General features: G+C 39.5%; 1 non-coding gene across 1 annotated transcript; it reads right to left on the bottom strand.

Moving 5' to 3' along the window:
* Positions 1–5,573: 5,573 nt before the first annotated feature.
* trnar-acg lies at positions 5,574–5,646 on the bottom strand. Its single transcript has one exon. It is a non-coding gene; the product is annotated as a tRNA-Arg (tRNA).
* Positions 5,647–22,158: the final 16,512 nt, after the last annotated feature.

Raw genomic sequence — 22,158 nt, 5'->3', positions numbered from 1 at the left:
GACTCTAAACAATATCACAGTCAGTCTTTCTGTGTAGAAAATACACTCCAACTCAGATCATCAAAAAAAATGTTAAAGATGCTCAAGATTCAGACCCCCTCAGAATAATCCATGATGCCCTCAGTCTCAGAGCCCTGTTTTGGCGGTCCTTGTCTTCAGTCAGCAGTGAGCAGGTTTGTAGTTAATGAGTTTATAGACATCATACAGAAACAGTGGCAGAAAGCTTGAAGAAGTGGAGGAATAAAGCCTCTCTAATGGCCCGGACACTGACACAGTGCACACAGCTTTATTTATAGCTGACTGGCTGCAATCAGCTGCCTCCTCAGGGTCTGCAGTGGCTTTTACCTCAACCACAGGCTGTTAGACAGCTCATCAACATGACTGACAGCTGCTGGGGCTGGAGCCAGACCAACAGGGGAGGGGGGCTTCAGATGCAACTGTTTGCTTCTTTTCTTTAAATATCATGATGGGAAAGTACAAAAGGATATATATATATATATACCTTTATAATGTATAAACTGAACTTTTATTATAAAAGTATATTCACCCATGGACCCAGCTTTCAGCTACCATTGGTTGGGTGTGGCCTACGACCCATGACATCATCAGGTCAGCAAAACCCCAGCTCCCCTCCCTCATTTCTCTCTTTCAGATGACTGTCTGGTCATCGTGTGTTATGCTGATCGAAAAAAGCAATGCTGAGTGTGATGTGCTGTTTACGGTTCAGCTTATGCTTACACTGATATTCATCTTAGCTTCCGCACTCCTCCCTGCTCATTGAAACTGAGGGGCTGCAGATGGCCACCCACTGCAGGTAATACACTGACTATGAATAAGTCGGTCTTACAATTCCACTTCAACAAATTTCAAACTATCTCTTTAACTAATTACCTATTGATTTTTTCCTTTTTGAAGGGTGGTGCCCTGAGGTGAATACAATGCAAATTCAATTCTACTATTTAATCTAAAAATGGATGCCATTTAAACCTTTTTCCCTTCAGCAATTTTGGACTTTTTGCCTCAGGTGTAAAATGTTGTCCGCTCTGCTGATCTCCATTCCTGTGTGAACTCCACAAACTGAGATGGAGCTGTGCAGGTTTCCTTCTGTCTTCACTGTGAGGTACCTGTTGGCGTATTTTCTAAACAATACAATAAAAAAATGCTTTGTTGAGTAAACCAACAGTGGTTTTAAAGCCTGATGTTTTGTTGAATGATATGAAGGTTTTGTGGCTCTACAATGCCGTCACCCCTGTCGCTCCTGTCATAACTCTGTCGGCTGCTTGGGGCTTAAAACATGGCATTTTGAGACATTTCCTTGAAAGCCTGATGCTGTCGTTTTTCTCTGGGGAACATTTTCTTTAGTGAAGGACGGCATGATCAAGAAGTAACTCATCCAATGTTGGTCAGAACATTAGCTACGAGATACAGCAAGTCAATGCCATATCATAACATTAAAGATTAACGTTACACATGAATAACTAACATGGGTGATGTGGACTAGGTCACAGCATTTTCCTTTAGGGTATGCTTTACCAGGGGTTATATGAGAAAAACAACCATGTTTGACATGATCTCAAAACCCTCCTCACAGACTTGCATTTCCAGAATTATAAAGCTGTTTGATCAACAAGATTCAAGATTGTCTTTATTATAACTGAGCATAACATGTCAATGACATTTGCATTGCAACCCCCATGTTAGAAACAATAAGAAAGATAAGAAAGACAATAAAATAAAATAAAGATACTAGAATAAAATAACATGAAGATAAAAATATACATAAATGCAATAAAAAAATATACCAGAAATGAAAATATACCAAGACAATAAAATATTCTAAAACAATAATAGGATAGATTTAAAAATTTTACTTTTTGTTTTTAAAGCCCTCAACGGGCAGAGCTCCTCTCTGTCCGAAACCCAAACAGGGCGCTAAGGTCTTCAAATCATTTATTACTGGAAGTCCCAGGGGCCAGGTATAAACACTGGGGGATCGAGCCTTTTCCGTCTCTGGGCCCAGACTCTGGAACAAACTGCCCCCTGACATGCGCACCATCACAGACTTTGGCCTCTTCAAAACTCAGCTTAAAACATATCTTTTCAGACTGGCTTTTAATACACAGCTAATGTGGTGACATTTTATTTTATTTTATCATATCTTATTTTATTCAATTTTATCAGTTTTTTATTTCCCTGATATGTGTTCTATTGTTGCTTTCTTTTAATCTGTTTTCATTTGTAATTTTACTGTTTGTTTTTAACTGGAAAGCACTTTGGTCACCTTGAGTGTTGTCAAAATAAATTTTGATTGATTGATTGATTGAATAAACAATAAAATATACCAACAACAGCTGAAATATAATAAAATACACTGACAAGTACTAAACTTTTTTGTTGAAGTCAGGATTTCTTTGTATGCAGACAAATGTACTTGCCTTTATTTAAACCACTCTACTTAGTGTGATAACTGTTGTAAATATTTAGCTAAGTGAAGTTTCCCTCTAATGTTGGTAGATAATTTTGCTTATTTAAGTAATATTTCCCCATTTTATTATTTTTTTCCTTGTTTTTGTGAGCTGATTTTTTGCAGTGCATGGCACAAACTCCAGTCTCTCAGGTGACAATCCTGTGTTTGAGGCATTCATTCACCACGGCCTGGTGGTCCTGCAGCAACACTGATTATGATGTTTCAGGAACAATTCCAACACAAGTCACAAAGCTATAGCATCACTAAAACGAGACTGGTCAGTTGCAATAATGGTCCTGAGCAACATTAAGCATTCTGTAGGAACACACTGACATGAAACCCTGGAGCACTGTTACATTAAGTGTCCACTCTAAAACAGCCTGTCCTGTAATCATCATCAAGAAAGTACCTGGATATCTAAATAAAGCAATGTGCATCATCATCACATACTATCAACAGAGTCCCTTTCCAAATGTTATTCGACTCAGGGGTCCAGCCATTCGAATCCCTCCTTTCTGACCAGCCTTTGGAGATGCAGCTAATGGCACAGATGTTCACATTGATGGATGCGCAGACGCTGAACTCCAGCTCCACAGGGACAATTATGGACATGTCACAATACAAGTGCCATTATTAATGAGCCAGAGCTATCTTAACTGTCCTCTTTTTTGTCCTCAGGTTGCTGTCTGAGATAACCAAAACAAAGAATAGAGAGGTGAGGCCGACATTTCTGCCTTACTCAAAGAAGCTACAAGTGCCAGCTCTCCAGATTTTGACCCCAGAGGTGTAGCTATTCCTGCAGGGGAGATGTGTGAGGGTAGGTGTAGAGTCAAGGAGCATGACAATGCTCTTTCAGCTCTAGTCTAATGAGTAACTGTCCTGTGGGGTCTAGGTGTTAGTTGGTCCAAAAAAGTTGTCAAATCCCTGTTCAGAACCCCATTCAACGTGTTGTCTACCTCACAAAGAGAACAGTTCTAGGAACACTGGAGGTGTTTCACTGAAGTGAAACCGGTTTGCTGTTTTCCAGGTGGTTCAGAGCCAATATTCCATCCCACTGTAAACACTTACTCATCTCAGCTAAGCACAGACAAGCATAGAGAGAGAGAACGAGTAAATGAGACAAAAGACATGACAAAACAGAGATGGCACCCCCATCTACTGATGTGTCACACCTGGTAGCGGATAAACAGAAGCTCATCAGAGACATGTATGAAGAGTCAGATGTGCTTGCTAAGAATGATTCTGACATTGGTCATATCCCCTAGGTCTGGTGTAATAATTGGGGCAAACTTCAGATGGTCAACATTGCAGTAAACATTTTCAGTGATGATGTTGCCATGTTAATGTTAACATTTAGTTCAAAGCACCGCTGCTCCCAAGTATGCTTCCAATAAATTGCTTGTTGAATCGTCGATTAGCATCTCAAAGCCACTGCCCCTCTCAAATGTCGGATTTGTAGGTGCTGCATCCGTAAACGCTCTCCTTTTCATCCATCGTGCAGATACTTGCGTCAGTTCATGTGAACAGCTGTCTGAAAATGTGTGCATCCTGAACTCTACATAGCCATGCAGTGCAGCCATGCAGAGCTGCTAGCATGGCTGTGGCATGTCTACACAGGAGGAGTTTCAAAGTGTCATGTAGTCCATTCCAGACATGTCTGACGGGAAAGATACATTCACGGGGGTGCGCAATTATTGAAACACTATTGAAATACTAATACCTATTCCTTATTAAAGCAAGATGAAACTAGCGGAAGTGACTTTGCCCGCCTTGTGATACCTGAAACCCACTCATTGCTGCTCATAGCTGTAATTTTGGCCCATTGAGCTATTTCCTTCTGTTGAACGCAAAAGGGCTTCAATCCAGAATTGCTGCATGCGGCTATATTCTAATATTATATCTGTGTGTTAATCCTTTGTGCTCTGACAACTCATCAACAACTCATCAACATATCCACCACAGAGCACTTTGTGTAAGTGTGTAGTGTAAAATTGCTTTACATTTAATGACCTATCATTACATCTAACTGTCCAGGGTCACATTTTGAACAAACCATCGTGGATTCATTATATAATCATGTTACTAGAGGAGGTTGTGGCAAAGGACCAAAGCAACTTAAAGTCTGTACAGTTTGTTATGCAGTTTCAGTACATGCTCTGCTTCAAGAGTCGAATATATGTGTTTATGAATATATATATATATATATATATATATATATATATATATATATATATATATATATATATATATATATATATATGTTTCTTGGATAATTGGGTTAAATTGAAAGCACATTCAGCAACACACTACACTACAGATGTGTGGTGTATTACCACACACTGGACCGCACTGTAGTCTGTACATTGTCCTTAAGACTTTATTGTCACATGCAGTAGTGCAGTGAAATGCTTGTAGCCGTGGTCTCTTATTCTTTGTTTACATAAATAAAAACAGAACATCCATGCCATCATTCACACCATCCATACCATAACTTTAACTTAATGTAAATATTTGTATTGTATTAAAAATGGTTATGTCTCATACTAAAATCTGTGTTGTGGCTCTTGGTTTTTAAGTGCTGCACATATTTTTGTTCATCAGCTGGAAATCCATCTTAGAATACTAATACTAATAGCACCTTATAAGATAAGATAAGATAAACTTTATTAATCCCCAGCCGGGGCAATTTGTGTATTACAGCAGCAGGTAATGGCAGTTGGAAAAAAATAGCAACAGAAAGAGAGAAATACAAAAAACAAATAAAAGCTGACTATTTATATGTACATTTTATACAATGGACTATATAAAAGAAAAAATGTACATGTCACAGTAGAATACTATTATGTACAGATATGTAGAGTACTCAATGAGAGTGGAAAAAAGCAATATTGCAAGGTAATAGGTGTATCATTAAATCACACATCGGTGCAAAAACAGTCTTAATATGGAAACCAGGGCTAAAATAAGCAAGGCTGGAGTTCAACACTTTGACAGCTGTTGGTATGAAGGACCTGCGGTAGCGTTCCTTCTTGCAGGTGGATGCAACAGTCTGTAACTCAAGGAGGTGCTGAGGGTCCCCACTGTGTCATACAGGTAAAGATTACATCGAGCTAGCCAGGAGTCAAACCTAGAATCTTCTGATCCGTAGTCAGACGCGTTATCCATTGCGCCACTAGCCCTATGAATCCTCTGGCCAAAAAAAAAGTCGCCACCTGGATTTAACTAAGCAAATAGGTACGAGCCTCCTATTGGATAATTACTGCATAGGCGATTATCTTTCAGCTGGCAACAAGTTTTTTAAGCCTAACTGGTGCAATGAGTAGATTTTTGGTCTGGCCAACAGAAACGCATATATGTGGCTAAGTGTAAACATATTTGTCTTAAATCTGATCTAGATTTTGTCCAGTTATGAGATGACACTTGAGATGACAAGTGGAAATGGGGCCAATGGGTTTTTTATCCAATGCCTACTTTCATCTTTGACTCTACCTATTTATTTTCTATTTCTAGAGGCAGATTAGGGGTCCAAGGTTCTTCACTGAGAATGAATCCTCTTTTTGAGCACAAGTATCTTGTGTTTAAATTAACTGGCTTTCAAATAAGAACAGCTTTTCGAAGAATACCAGGCCCTAAAGATTCCCCAAAGCCCCTCAAGATTACATGTTTTAATATATAATCTCAAATTTTAACTCTCACTTTTTTATCTTTCAATGGCCTAAGTAGACGTTTTTCTTGGGGGTATGGTCATTCTATACAAACTGCATTGCATTTGTGGTTTACTGTATGTGGCATGACTGTTCCTATCACATTTCATTCACACAATGCATTCTCCTTTCAATATTCAGATGTGATCCAGAGAGTTATGAACAGCTACATATATGTTACACTACAAATGCAATACAATACATATTATATTATACACTGTGTAGTTACATATATTGACAGTATATGGCCTTGCTCAATGCCATACAGACAGTAAATAATTGATTGCAAAGTTGAAATGCTACAATGGTGAAACTGAATTGCCTTTTCACCTCTTTTACTGTCCATCGTAATGGCCCTACCCACTTAGCCAATAAAATGATGCACTTGTGACAAGACAATTAATCTCACTGATAAAAGATGCAGCAATCAGGATCTGACTTTGTAATTTCTAATTACTGGAGTGTAAATATGTGAAGTAATGTTACAAGACTGATCCATTTCTCTCTGGGAAACCTAATGAGGCTAATGTACATCAGGCTGACTTTGACTGTTAATCACTCTACAGTGCCCTGGTAAGCAGTGGGAATCAAAGACAACAAGGCCCTCATCAACATGCCTGTAGATAAACAGTATCCTTTTCTGATCAGGAGACTGGCAACCAGAGAATAGTCAGCCCAAAATGTTTCTTTGTCTGGCAACGTCTGAAAAGATTGCTTTACATAATACCATGTTATCACTAAAATGGAATTCACGCACAGCAAAATGTAATTTGCAAATATCAACAAGTCTCCTCCAAGGCAAAAATTAAAAGAGCCAAGACGGAGCTCTGCCACCAAGCAACACTTTCTGGAGCTGTTCCACTGCCAATGAATGCGCTGGCACTTCCCGTATCCAAGGTGATTTTCTGGGATATGTGCACATTTTCTGCTTCACTCTGCTCGTTTGGATGTGATAACTCAGACAAATACTCACAGTTTACAGAATAAGTCCCACATTTGTTTGACTGGATCAGCTCCAGATGGGGCAACATGGATTAAAGGACCAGTTCACAATTTTGGGAAATATGTTCATTGACTTTCTTTCCCAGAGATGGTTAATGGATATCAATATCACATCTGTGAGTTATTTATGGTATTGTATGTGTATTCTTAAACACCTTCAGCATCTCTGAATGTCAAATATCATGTGTCCAGGTCTGATGTGCCAAACTGTCAACCCCACTGTGACCACAAGACTCCATGAAGCAGCACTTTCTTAATACAGAAAACATAAAGTTCAAACTCGAACTTTGGACACTGAGAATAGGAGGACACACTGTTCTATTCGCTATTTGGACAACGGCATTCTTCCTGTCCCATCACTGCTCAACCGGACTCAGGTCATTATATTCAAATTCAAAGAACTTTATTAATCAGTTCGGATCTTCATTTGTGCACAGCATCAGAGCGTGTGTGATTCACGAACCCAGCAACACAGCACAACACAATATACCACAGACACATGATATACCAGCAATCCAACAGAAAGTCAAGGCGTTTAGCAAAGCACAATACATGAATAAGTAATAAACAATAAAAGGCTATAATACAATGATATAGAGTCAAGTAAAAGGATGATTGTGTATAATATATACAGGTGAATAAATAGATCTAATAGATGCAGGTACGAAACTCGACATGGCTCTCTTGGTCCTGAATATGAGTGATTTGTATCTGTGACCTGAGGGTAGAAGACTGGACTGGCTGTGGAGTGTGTGAGTGGTGTCTGAAGCTATTTGTGTTCCTTTCCATTTAGTCCTTCTGTCGTAAATGATGAGTAGTTTTAGCTCTAGTCCAGTTATTTTACTGCTAATTGCTATGACTTTGTTTAGTGGATTGGATGGACGGCGACCCAAACCAAGCTGATACACTGAAGGTTATTACTGATTCAGGGAAACATTTGTAAAAAGCTGTCAGGACTGGCTGGTGAACCTGAAGTCTGCTGAGTTTTCTCAGGAAAAAGAGGCGCTGCTGAGACTTTGAAAAGATAGTTTCACTGTTTGGCTGAAAGGTTTATGATCAATTGTTGTCCTGAGGTATCTGTATGGCTGGACCCTTTCTATTGGCCGGTTGTTGACTGACAGAGTGGAGATGCTGGAGGGGCCTTTCTGGAAGTCAACAACCAACTCCTTCGTCTTGGAGGAATTGAGGTCAAGGCAGTTTCACGTACACCACCCTGCAAAAACGTCCATCTCAGACTGTAACTGTCCCTCTGAGCTGGTGGTGTCCATGATCACAGTGTCATCAGAGTCTTTGTCGTATGTTATAACTGGGTTAGTGCTTCTACACTAAGTTAGTAATTTTTCAAATTAACAAGAGTTTTTGGAGGTTTCAAAGCATTAAGCACGGGATCAGTAATAAGTTCACAGCCATCTCTGAATTACAAGAAGACGTGTCAAGATCAGACTATTATTATGCTGACTGGCCGATCATAGCTTACCCTGCTGGAGGGGCGAGAAACATCTCAGAGAACAACTGAACAACTTTTTAAGTAGACTTTATTTTAATATGTCGACTGCATACATCAATCTAAGCTGCTTATTGCCAAAACGAGACAGTCTTGCAGTGGCTATGTGAGGCTTTAGTGGTCATTGTAATGAAAACCGCTAAAACTAAAACTAAAACTAAATAAATAAAAATACTGTATTATTGAAATTGATAACTGTGCTAGATAAGAATTTGGAAAATAGGATTTGGCAACCTTCTGACTATCTCAATAGGCTTATTTCCATGATTTCTGATTTATGGTGGATTATCCCTTTAAAAATATAAAAGTAACATCTATTTTCTCTAGTTCCCGAGTGGACCCTCTTGACTTTTAAAGGGGGTCTGCTGATTTTCTTGCTGTAAACACAATGCATAGTGCTGCCATGAGGCCTTGTTAGGAGCACCCAATTAGGCACACATTATTTCCAGCTTTCCACAGGGTTCAGTTTGCACAAACAATTATAGTTTGTTCAAAACCCAGCGGCTGTAGTGATTTCCAGCCACACTGCTCTGCGGCACTTTACAGGACGCCGCTTATATTTACTTTGAAGCAGTGAAGGCCAGTGTTTTCTGTAAATGGCAGGGAGGATGTGGAGGGCTGCGGCGTGTCCCGCATAGATATGAATATTTTATTGGGCTGCTCAGGGGTCACTGCACGTCAGCCATGACAGCCACATAAATCAAGAGCCATATCAAGCAGGAAGATGTTCCTGAGGTGCAGCAGACTGTTAATGCGGGGCAACTGTGACCCTTTTTGCTGGTGACAAACAAACACGCAACAGGAATGCAGATAATGGGCCTCATTTATCAACACATTGGTGTGTTTATTTCTGCATAAAATAAATGAACTAAAACACCCAACACATCTCCAACTGGGAGCCATGATGCATGACTCAGTTTGAACCATGCAGAGCAGGTGAACTCTTATACAATATTAACTGCTGTTAAATAAATTCATGTTGTTCTCTTTCAAAGCTTTTTTTTTTTTACAAGCTGGTTGTTGTTGCTGTTCTTGTTTATCACTACTGGTTTTACTCAGCAGGTTAAAAGCAGTGCTCTGAGGACACGTTGAGTCTTCTTGTCATAGATTCACATCCAGGTCAAGTAGGGCAACCACATATTCTTAATACCTAAACCACTTAGTGGAAATAAAAAGGAAGGTATTATCCAAACTTGCACACTAAATGTCGGAGATGATGAAGCTTCCCCTTACAACTGTAGCACAATACCATATCCAGAAAAAGATTATTGAAAAGGAGCATTGACTGTAACAACTTTTGTCTTTACTTCTGAATAAGTGGTTTACACATCTAACTTAAACTGTAGACTTCTTTGGAATTCATGCTGTGAATGGAAATTGTTCTGAAAGATAAAAGACACTTTTAAAGTGGAATCAAAATATAGGAATGATGGTCAAGTATTTTCCTTTAACCCATGTAGATTTTCTGAATCTTCTACCTGTAAACACAAACTATTCAAATAAGACTTTTCATGTATGAGTCAAAAAACAATCACACCACCATCACAGATTTTGAGCATGTGTAGTTCTTCTTATTGCTTTTATCGATTCTATTTGTTGCTTGATCGTATTTGTCTGACTTTACATGTGTGTCATGTCCAAGAAATTGTGTAAGGTTATGTTTAGTTTTTGTCCTGTGTCTATGATGTCTTGTGCTTCCTGTTTTATTGTGAAACCTAACTCTCCTTTCGTTTCAGGCCCCTTGACTTCCTGGTGTCCTTCCCGCCTGTCTGATTGTCTACCTCGCCCTGATTGTTTCCACCTGTTCCCCGTTACCTCATGTGTATATATAGTCTGCGTTTCCCTTTGTCCCGTGCCAGTTCGTCTTGTCCTGTGCAGTCTGAACCTATGCCATTCCATGCCACGTCTTGTAATAAGACAAAGGTTGCTACTTTGTCTTGTTGATTACCATTGTCTTGTCTTGCTTTACTTTGATACTTTGCTTTGCCTTTTTCCCTGTCACAGTAGTATAAAAATATAGGAAAATGAAGAATCTTTTAGGTCTGGTAAGGTGACCACAATCCGTGAATTTAATGGGTTAGGTCACAGAGACAGTTTAGCTAATAGCCACATTTAGAATTTATTGCTACATCCAATTAGTGAATGTTTTTAGCTGTTTATGGTTTAAAGGAGCAATGTGTAAGATACAGGCAGAATTTTAGTTAAAATATTATGTTATCAACAGAATGTGAGGAAATCAGTGTGTCAAAAACATCTTTGTATTGTGTTGAAGAGAGATCTACTGAAGCTAGCATGCTAACCAGCTAGCACCAGCCCATCTTGTCTTGTAATGCAACTTTATATCTGATAGTCGGATATTATCGGCTCCCTTCGTTTCATTTGGGAGATGTAAGTGAGTTTCCTATGTTTCACAAGTGCTCCTAGCTTTTTTAGTCTAATAAATAAACAAAAAGGCTGCCAGCTCCGCTCATCTAATAGGTGCTGCACGTCTAACTGAGCTAACTAGCTAACAGCAGCTGGTAGCTACAGCAAAAAATATAGCGTGCAGCAGTTTGGGGGCAGCGTATCACCAGAGTGACCGCTATCTGTTAAAGGATAACTTTCGTTTTTTACAACCTGAACTTTATTTGTAGCATTAAATACGCCCATTTACTCACCCAGACAACTTTGGTGGCATTTGGAGTCGTTTTGAAGAAATTAGCCCCAGAGTAGCGGAGCATATCCGTACAATGCGAGTAATCGGGGCATCCGTGCGTAGCCTCTATAAACGCATAATCTGCGGCGAAACTCGTTCATATTCCAATATTTTGTTATGATATGCTGGCGCTATTCCCCTCTGAGCCCGTGGTGGCATGTTATCAATATACAGCGTCTCGAAGAAACTACCTCTGACGTGGATGATGTCATTACCGAAGCAGCCAGCCACAACACGGCTAACTCTGCGGTGGGAGGCTAGTTTAGCTGTAGTTTGCGACTGTTATTTTTCACAAAATGGATGAATATTTTTCTTTCCTTTCCGTTTTGAGCCGGAGTACGTGGACGAGGAGCTCGTTGAAAGGAGGATGCAGAGGCAGAGAGAGGAACAGCTGGCCAAACAACAGCAAGCAGCTGCGCGTTTTTTAACTTCAGGGAGCTAGTTCTTAACCAAATGATTTTTTCATGGACTTAAATTTGGCTGTGTCCTGTTTCATCCACAAAGGGGAAGTTTTTGTTCTTCAGGAGTGCAATCTCCGCAGCATTACCCCACACTAAACAGAGTGTACCACCCCTACCACATGTCCAAGTGGTCCTCTTGAGGGAAAACCTGGTCACTGGTGGCATAGTTCAGCAAAAACAAAAACCCAAAGCAAAACATTCCCACAAGAGTGAATGGATTATTTTCTGGGGGATGCAGAACACATCCTCTCACATTTTTTGATTTGGTCGAACTGAGAGACCAGTTCAGCTGATTAGAGTTCAGAGCTGATTTGTGAGTCCCACAGAGGGTAACCTCAGATGCTTTTTTGCTCTCTTTGATTCAGTATTTCCTGCAGTGCAGCTCCTGATTCTCATTTAAGTGCAACATGGACAGCACTGCCAGCGGCCAAGAACAGCAGACTTAACGTGTATTTCACTGCTCAGAAGGGTTGTGTTTATGCCGACAGAAGAAATGCACTAACTTTTAAGACGTAGTTAAAGGGTCAGTTCACCCACATTTTTGCATGTGGGAACGCACCAGTATCTCATTCACAGTTTTGATGCCATCTTGCATCATTAGTGGTATTAGTCATATATCCTACATAATGATGGGCGGGAAGTAGATTCAGGATGAAAAATAATCATAAGATTACAGCGTTACAGAGAGGACGTGTGTGTGTGTGTATGTCAGTGTATATATATACATATATATATATATATATATATATATATTATACATTTGTGTTAATGTAAATAAAAATAGAAGAACCATGTGTGCACCCGTGGTCGCCCTATTGAAATGATGATGTAAGGGGGACAATGATGAGGTTTATTAACTTTACTTAAGTAAACGCGCAGTCAGTGACGGAGCCGCTCCGTCACAGCAGCATAGACTGGCTTGTCAATTTGGAAACTGGTGGAACCCCTGGCCAGCTTTGAGAGTGCTCCTCATTTTCTTCATGGCGTGGTCTCTTGGAAAATAAAAAAAAATAAAAATAATAACTCTGCTTTGCAAAGTATAGCCCACATGGGGAGTGTTTTGGACAAATTAGCTGTCAATTTTCCTTCTATAAGTCTGACTTGATGAGACCTGTTGTTCTTTGAAAAGGGTGGCACAGTAGACAGTAGAAAGTGCAGAGACCTTCTTCATCAGGTATCTGGTAAAAAAAAATATTTCTGATATTTCATTTGAAAAAACTGAACAGTTTAGATGCAGAAGAACATCCACAGCCCATAACCCAATGCAAACAGAGACTGGTGGTTTTCAATACCAACATGTTATATACACTTAGATGCTGTGACCACCAGCACGGATAACTACAAGCATACGAGACACTCTGCAAATGGTATACACTTAAAAAACAAATTGAAAAGACACTTTCAGGCATTTAAGTGTGAACACACACAGTCACGGAGAGGCAGACTGGATAATAATGAATGAACTATGTTTGTTTGCTGGTATTTTAATGTGAAAAAATAGACTGTCGAATTTAAAGCATGAATAATGCTTTGAAGCAGGGCATCAACAAAGAAAAAGACACAAGTCATGTTGAAAGGAGATGAAGTGAAGCAAAAGTACTGATATATTTTTCCTTTTAACTGCTCAACGGTGGAACAACAAACCTGTCAAGGCTAAGCTTCAAAGCACCTTCAACAAACACGGCAAGCTTTTGTGCATACTGTATGTCTCTAAATCGATCTCTGCATTCCAACTTGAAGCTGAAAGCTGGAAACTCGGTCTCCTTGGGTTTCATTTGTTTAGCACTTCAACAGAATATCATTTAGTTCAACTCAACAGTTTCATAGGTGCACTATGTCTAATTACGTACAGTCCACCACAAATGACAGGATGAAAAATTATCTATATACTGAGGATCTACAGCAGTAATAGATATATCAAGAGATAACAGAGACTTTTTTGTCCTCCATATGTATACAGTGCAGTACATAGAGGAACAAAACTGTGTTTCTCCTGGCCCCGGTGCAAACTTGACTGATGCCAAATTCACTGGAAGTGAAGCAAATATTCAGACTACACATGAGGTGCAACAACAAAATAGTAGTGCAGTAGCAGCATTGAACCAGTTTGTGGGTTCCTGAGGATGTTTGTGTATAAAGAATATATATGTTTGTAAGGTGCAAGTAGTAGTTAACATTGTGGGGACTCACGCTCCTTATGCAGGTCTCCATAATGTAAATCATTAAATTTTAGGATGAGGACTTAAGGTTAAGGTTAGGTTTAGGTTTGTGAGCAGGCCTTTATTAGACCAATGTTCAGGTTAACATATCAGCATCAATTTGAACTACAGGGGGAATGATGCGATTTAATGACAATTAAAAAGTAAGCACTTCATAATCTTTTTGTACATTAAATGAAAGCAAATCTTAGCTTTACAACTTAATTATTTATGCTCATTAATGATAACTGTGAAGCTCTCACTCCTCTCCCAATATTTTCACATCTAACTCCCTGATTGAGGCTTTGTTTTGACTAAACCAGAGTTTGTGATTGTAGGAACAGTGGAAAGAGCAACCAAGATGGTTTTGGTGAGTTTTGTTTCTGTCAAGTCCGAACAAAGTAAAAATAAAGGTAAAATTATAGTTTTTGTCAATGGAGTCTGGTGGCTTTGAAGAGCGAGACTTCCGTTTTTGGTTCTGGGATCTTACTCTCTAACTGTCTCTAACTATCTCTGTAGGGATCCTTTAGTCAGCAGGATAGCTAGTCAGCTCTAACAGAGGCTACATGTAACTAGCAAATCAACACGTGTTAAAGATTTTCCAGAAAAGTCACTGCAGCTAGTTTAATTCTGTTTAAAGGCAATGCAAGACTGATCACACACTTGTTACATCATCACACAGCGGCAGCATTCCAATAAGTTTTGCCATCTGTGCCCTCTTCATTAGATTTGAAGAAAGCTTCAAACAAACTTCAGGAGGAGCACAGCATGTCTGCAATGAGTTTTAAATAGCTATGAGCATACAGTATATGTCCCCTATAGGTTGGGCTCAATACACTTATGTAGACCTATTCCCAATCACTGTTAATGAGTTATGGCAATTTTCCTGCTAAGCCCCCCCCCTTGCAAAGTTTTTTTTTTGTTGATGGCAGCCATGTTTTCCATCAAACTTGCTCATTTTATTAAGTGTATAACTCGGTCCCTGCATTATGTATCGGTGTCCATATAGCCAAAATTCAACAAATTGTATTCACAACCTTTTATGGTCCAAGAAGCTTTTCTGTACATTCTTGGCCTTAATTACAGCGCCACCATCTGGGTGATTGGCCTCATATTTCTTCTGAAGCACATGCACATCATTTCTAATTACTAGGGTGAGTTTCATGTTTCTAACTCATTCCACCAGAATGTGAGCATAAGAATAATAATAATAACAAACCAGCACAAACCCCACTGTGTTTGTGCTGGTTTGTTTCTCTTTATTTATTATACATACAAAAACTCAGCTGGGAAGACCCTTATATCACAGACGACATTAGCAATACTTCCACCGCAAAAATATATACATCAGACAAAGCACCTCGATGATACAGTATAAACAAGTTCCTTCATAGCACAGACCTAACCACATTAACAGAGGATCAAGCTGAAGTATTGGATAAATATTTTACTCCTGAGGAATTTCATTAAGAACTTATGCAAATACCTTCCAACAAAGCACCAGGTCCAGATGGCTTCCCTACTGATTTTTTGGCACACAATTTCACTTGTTTCTCAGAATAACACAAGATATTATACAAATCCGAAAAATCAACACTGCAACAACTGTAGTTATACTGAAACCTGATAAAGATTTCACCCTTCCATCCAACTATCATGCTCTCTCTTTTCAACACAGACATAAAAATCATCAGCACAGCTTTATCTTCAAGAACTGAAACTGTCACTCCATGTAATGAAACAGGTTTTACCTAAGGAAGACACACATTCAATAACACAGGCAGGCTGAGACACTGCTCCACTCGCCATGGGCCACGATAACAGCTAATGGCTTAACATTGTCAGGTTTCACACTGCACAAGGGGACGAGGCGAGGATGCCCACTCTCTTCTTCCCTTTTCGCGATCTTCATTTAACCCCTTGCTGCAGCTGTCGCCCAGAACAATCACAACATTAATCTCAACATTAAAGGTGTATAATCCGCCTGAGTAAACCACAAAATTATCTTAGAGCTCAATCTAACCAATTGAATCCATCCCACCAAACAACACCATCTCTGGATATAGTGCTCAACAATGCAGGATTAGATAACTCAACCCAGTCATTTATCAGCACCTCCATAAAATATATATAACTGCTTCAAAAATATTATTACAGCTACAGCTCTGACTGCTTGTTGTGTAGATCATCAAAATCAAGCACTTAACACAGATACACCACTGTATAGAAATATAAATACAAATAAACAGTGAATTCCATAATATGGAAAGATAAAGTTAGCGCACAGCTTCAAGACATTATACAAAAATCAGCAGTTATGACATTCAAAGGACTTTTTCAGAAGTAGGAAATGCCACAAATATTTATTTTTCCAATATCTACACTCTTAATTAGTCACTACACAGAAGGTCAACTCCCATGACACAAACACACACACACACACTTGCCCTGCTTCTTCTCGCATACACCCAATATCAACATAACAATGTAAGCAATCTTCTACGCAGTGGTCTGCTGGGGGTTTGGAAGCTTTGAGAGGGACAGAAAAAGACTGAGCAAACTGGCCAGGAGAGCTGGACTGCCCTCTGGACACTACTGAGGAGGTGGGTGAAAGGAGGAAGCTGACATCGATCATGGAGAACACCTCACATGAGACAGTGGGGGCCTTAAGCAGCTTCAGCAACAGACTGCTGCATCCACTGTGTAAGAAGGAAGGTTACTGCAGGTCCTTCATTCCAATTATTTACATAATTTATGTTAGCATTTGCTCATATCCATAACATTTGTGCAAATATTTTGTGCAATATTACATACTTGATTATGCTTATATATTGTTGCTGTGTTATTTATGTTCTACTGTGCAATAGCACAAAGACACTGCATTTTCTTATTCATATCTTACTCATGTGCAGTTAAAAAAAAACACTGTGAATTAAACCATTCTTCACAAGGCAATGCTTTTAATAATCTTATGCATACAATGTACATACTTATTTTAGTTTGTAGATTTTCTTTATTGTCTGTTTGTTCTTTTTCTACCAGTGTGTGATCAATAAAGTCTTATCTTATCTAATCTACCTGTTACTGTTGTTTGTACCCTGCATGCTTTTGCCCTTGTCAGGTCATCCATTGTGCTCTGCTCTGTCCTTTCTCACCTGCTATGTCTTGTTTCAATTGTGGAAACAGCTAAAGTTAGAGTGGGGATGCTGTGAGAGTTAAAATCAGCAGTAATAATAGCTAGTGGAAACTTCTCGCATCCTGTTCTCTCTGATTCCACTCAGTTGCATTCACATGTAGCTTGTACTGTGAGCAGGATGACTTAAGTAATCATGAAGATAAGCCACCACAAACAACACCCGCCAGTGTCAAATCACACACTTTTTGTGGCAAGAGGTCACGTGTCAGGAAAATACAAACAGGTTGTGTTAGATGTTGGAACAAAAGGATGAGCTGTTGTTTTTTTCTGCTGTGGACAGTCCTGATTAGGAGAAAAAAGCACCTAAAGATCTTAAGAAAAGACAAATATGGAGTCAGAGACCAAAAGTTTTCACCTTACCGTGACCCGACAAGATACCTGTGGTTTCAGGTATCAGAAGAAACACTTTGACCTGATGGGCTCACACAGCAGCCCAGTGGCAGACGTCTGGTGTAGATTTTAATGAATAGCAGTTCCAGGGAAAATAAAAAAGTGTCTTTTTAATTTATGGATTTATTCTCTGTTTAACTCATTGATTTTGAATCTGTTTCAGTTTCTAGTCCTGTACACTTACTTACTTATTAAGATCAAAATACTGAACTCAATCGCATCACTCACTCTTCCTGTAATCAACCTTCTAATTGAAAAGAGAGATGCCTCCAAATGAGTGCCACAATTACCATTATCATCACTGAGGGGAAGCCACTTCAGTCTCAAGTGCTTGCAGCCTCCCTCTGAGTGACTTGGTCCAACACAGGAAAAGGAGGGAAGGACTGCATTTATAATGATGACCTGTCACCCCCATCATGTTACTATTTCCACATTTCCTCAGGTTTCTCAGTTTGTTCAGGCTCACTTCTGCAAACTCAAATATTCCAAATTCCTAATTACAGCTTGGCTAGAACAAAAACAACGCCTTACTTCACATTTCCATCAAACGTCTCTCATTTCAGGTTTTTCAAACGCAGTTTTAATGAAGGTTCTAGATGCAGCCTGCTGCCGTTGATGCAGATTCCTTTAGGGGAATGAGAAAGAAGGAGGAGCAGGTGAAAAGTGTCTGCAAATTACAAATCATGTTGATAGGACAGTGCTCCGGCAACAGAGACAAAGCGAAAGTTCAGATGGCATCCATAGTCAACTGTAGCTGTAATCTGCATTGTGGGTATGTCTTAAATGATTTTTACTGACCCATATCTCTGGAACAAGAGGAAGTGCCATGAATTTAAAAAAAAATTGAATGAAAGCCTTGATTTTGGGGTGCCTAGTAACCTAGTGGGACACACACCATATTATAACAATGTACCTGTTCAGTTCAAGCCGGGGCCCTTTGTTGCATGTCATTATCTGTCTCTCACACAGTCTGCCTCCAGTAAAGGCCTCTTTATGGATGCAGTGCTGAGTTATGGCTTCATCTTAAGTGAGACCAACTCACTGAAGCACCATTTGAACTCAGAGAGATGGTCCGGTGTATGGAGCAGGCCGTCTAAGAAGGGGCTTTGTCCTTCAGTTGGAGTCCGACAAAATCTCTGAAGTTCCACCATTCCATAAGTCTCACCCTCAAGGCTTCAGTGGCATCCTGTTCATTCCAGGAGAGCACTAACGGTTCAGTTGTATAAGCTCACAGTGTTCCATGTGTGCATATCTGCAGTCATTATAATTGGAAACTGAAGTATGTAAAGCTTCACTATCTCGAGATCAGAAGACTGACAGTCTGGCGGACTTACAGTGAACACCAACATTACCCAACAAATCCCACAACATTCCCACACTTGCACAAAAGCTATTAGCTTGCTCCTTGGCACACCACCTGAGCCCAATTCCCCTTTTCCATGCAAATCCAGGCCTTGAGCACGCTCACAGTTGGCATCACATGGCTTGTGAGTCAATTAAGACTGCAATTAGCTGTAATAGTTACTGCAAATTAAAGGCAAGGTTGATCACATTCGGAAACTACGACTTTCAGACAAACACTGCATGAGATATGCAATTCAAAATTGGGCTATTCAAAAATTGTGTGTTATGTCCTGTGTTATCGCTATGGTTGTTTGCAGATTAATATATTTGTTTGTGCTACAGGCTGATTAGTTTATCTGTTCACTGAAACAATGTTTAAGCGAATATAAATTGAATAGACACCTGCAAGCAAATCAGAAAGGCTAAAGTCAGACACAAGTAATGGCCGCTTCTCTGTGCTTTGTAGTGAAATGTCACGTCTTTGATTAAGGCCTCAAGGACAGCAGTCTGTACCAGGTACTGTGCTGTACTTTATTCCCTTCGGTGAACAGTATTGATCTTTGTTGCTGAATTAGCATTTCATATCACCTGTCCTCATTTAAAATGGTGATTGCTGATATCTCACCCAGGACAAATGGTTGGCTGGGGAATTGCAGCTGAGAACGATACCGATCAGCCACAGAGAGCTAACGAGCTTATCATCACAATGTAAATAGCTGTGTGTGTGTGTGTGTGTGTGCGTGTGTGTGTTGATTGCTTTAGGGCCGGTCCCCCCTGTGGAAGTGTCATGGTTAGTAATCAAAGGATAAACTGGAGGAGAATTACAAATGACTGTATCATCTGTGGGTGTGACAGTGCAGGCTTTAAAGGATGATCATCATTGGCTGTCTGTCACACTGCAAGAAGACTAGATTTATCAACCTGGCTTCTGCTAGCATAGTAATGACACAGAATGCATTTATTGATCCCTCTCTGTCTAATCAAAGTGAATTAATTTACCAAGCAGATCTGCTGTTCGATGAGTCTATCCACATTCTAACTGAAAATAGTAATAACAGGAGCTTCATAAGTGGCTACAATTAATAATTTATAATTAATAAACAATAAAGGTTTTGGACAGCTGATACTGATACTTTTGATAGCTAATATTTTTTGCTGACATTCATTGTCTGTAAAATTCCACTCCACAAAGGCTGTGCAGAGTCAAGAGTGCTAAATCCAACAGTTCAACTGTATTTAACGGCTGCAGTCAGGTAGCAGTAGTGCTTTTCCTTTGTAAGGATACTAGCCCACATTGTGGACAATGTGGCTTTTGACCATGTTCCTTGCAGAATCTTGGAGGGTTTAGAAATACAGGGCATCAGGACCATTTCTGTTTTTCAATGCTTTTTGAGATATGCTTCCATTTTTAACAAATTTAACAATCCACACAGACCATACCTGTCAACACTGGAATTGGAAAATAAGTGAAATTTTGTAGTCCACCACCCTTATCACTGTCCACATACCCTTTATACTGTATTTAGACAAGGGTACACACAGTGAATCCTAAAATCACCACTCGGAAACTACTTGCTTTAAAATATCAGAGCAACAAGGATTGAGTTAAGCCATTCCTACATTAAGTGACTACAGTCAGGTGGTCAGAATCAGATACCTGGTTGAAAGTGAGATGCTGTGAACATCCCTGCATGATATAAACATACATACATATAAAAACAGGAAAGTGCTTATCGTATTATTATTTAATTATTTCTTGAATGTAGGCACGTCACTTAATTGGGCAGTAACTTTGTACTCATTGTGTGGTGGGTAAGATATGGTTTTTACAGAGAGGATAAGAGGGGATTCAAGTGGAATAACCTGAGTCCAGTCACGCTGGTGGAACAATGCTGTTGTCATAAATGCAAATTATACAAACTTCATCCTGCCATTCTTGGGAGTTTTGAGTTCGCTTTGTCAATTCAAACTCCCAGCAATCCGAGTTTGAACTTGATGTAGTCTGCATCAAGAAATGACTAAGGTCCTTAATCGCAGGACACCTTCATGTCCAGGATTTCTGGGTAAACAGAGGTTGTACAGTGGATGGAGATGAAGATGAAACCTTGACAGCAAGTAATTTTAAAATCTTAATCTTTCTGAGAAATGAAAGCCCCATCCAAACTGTATAAAACAAAATAATTGATGAACCATTTTCATGTATTGGCTTTCAGTGAGCTGTGTGGTGAAAAACCCACACATTCAGAACAATCTCACTGTGCCAGTGGTTTACATTTTCTGATAGTTGTTGCAGAACAATGTGTCATGCTGTATAATATTCCCACATATCTTTAATCAAAATGCCTGATGCACCTTCTCCAGCCACATCTTTTTCAGGGTTAAAAACAACTCAGTTTTCCTGATAAGATCATTTCCAGACTTGTTTGGATCATCCGTTGCACCCTTTACCTTTCTTGTAATTATTCAGGGAAATGAGGACTCATGCAAAAGGCTTATCGGGGCAAGCTGCCCAAGCACCCTACAGCTCTCCAAATAAACACAGTGTTTACATGAATCATTTCGAATGCTGACTAACAGTAAACAGAGAAAGTAGCTGGCTGAAACAGCCATTCCAGCAAAGTGCATAGGGATCTACATCCAGGTTTACTTTTGGCCAGACTGAAATGATTCATGTGAAAATCATGTTTAGTTGGACATCTGTATGAGGCTCATGCAGCTTGCCCTGATGTTTTGTGTGAGTCATCATTTCCTGGAATTTTTACAACACAGGTGGGGAATGCAAAGCTACAATATATCCACATTTATGGGAAATACAGTTTGAAATAAATCACAATTTTCGTTTAAGGTGGACTTTTTTATTTGATCTTGAGGCCCTGTCTTGAAGAGGTGCAATGCGTTACATTTAGTTTCAGCACCTTCATTATGTCAGCAAATCTGGGTCCTGGTAGCACAGAAGCAAAAATCACACGGAGTGGGAGGAACAATGGGTTAACAAGGGGCCAGCCAATTATTTCATCTGGGTCTCCATGTATGTGGAATGTGCGTACATAGTATATGTGATATTGGAATTCAGGTTTTAAGAGGTTAGAATGAGTTGAAGCAATCGGTGTCTGGATGAATTCTATGTTTAATCAAGTAAACCATGTCTCATACATCATATCAAAGCTAGACCACACTGAAACAGCAATGTTTATACA

Source organism: Chelmon rostratus, chromosome 24 (assembly GCF_017976325.1).
Source record: "Chelmon rostratus isolate fCheRos1 chromosome 24, fCheRos1.pri, whole genome shotgun sequence".
Lineage (NCBI taxonomy): Eukaryota > Metazoa > Chordata > Actinopteri > Chaetodontiformes > Chaetodontidae > Chelmon > Chelmon rostratus.
This window is presented reverse-complemented; position numbering and strand designations above follow the sequence as displayed.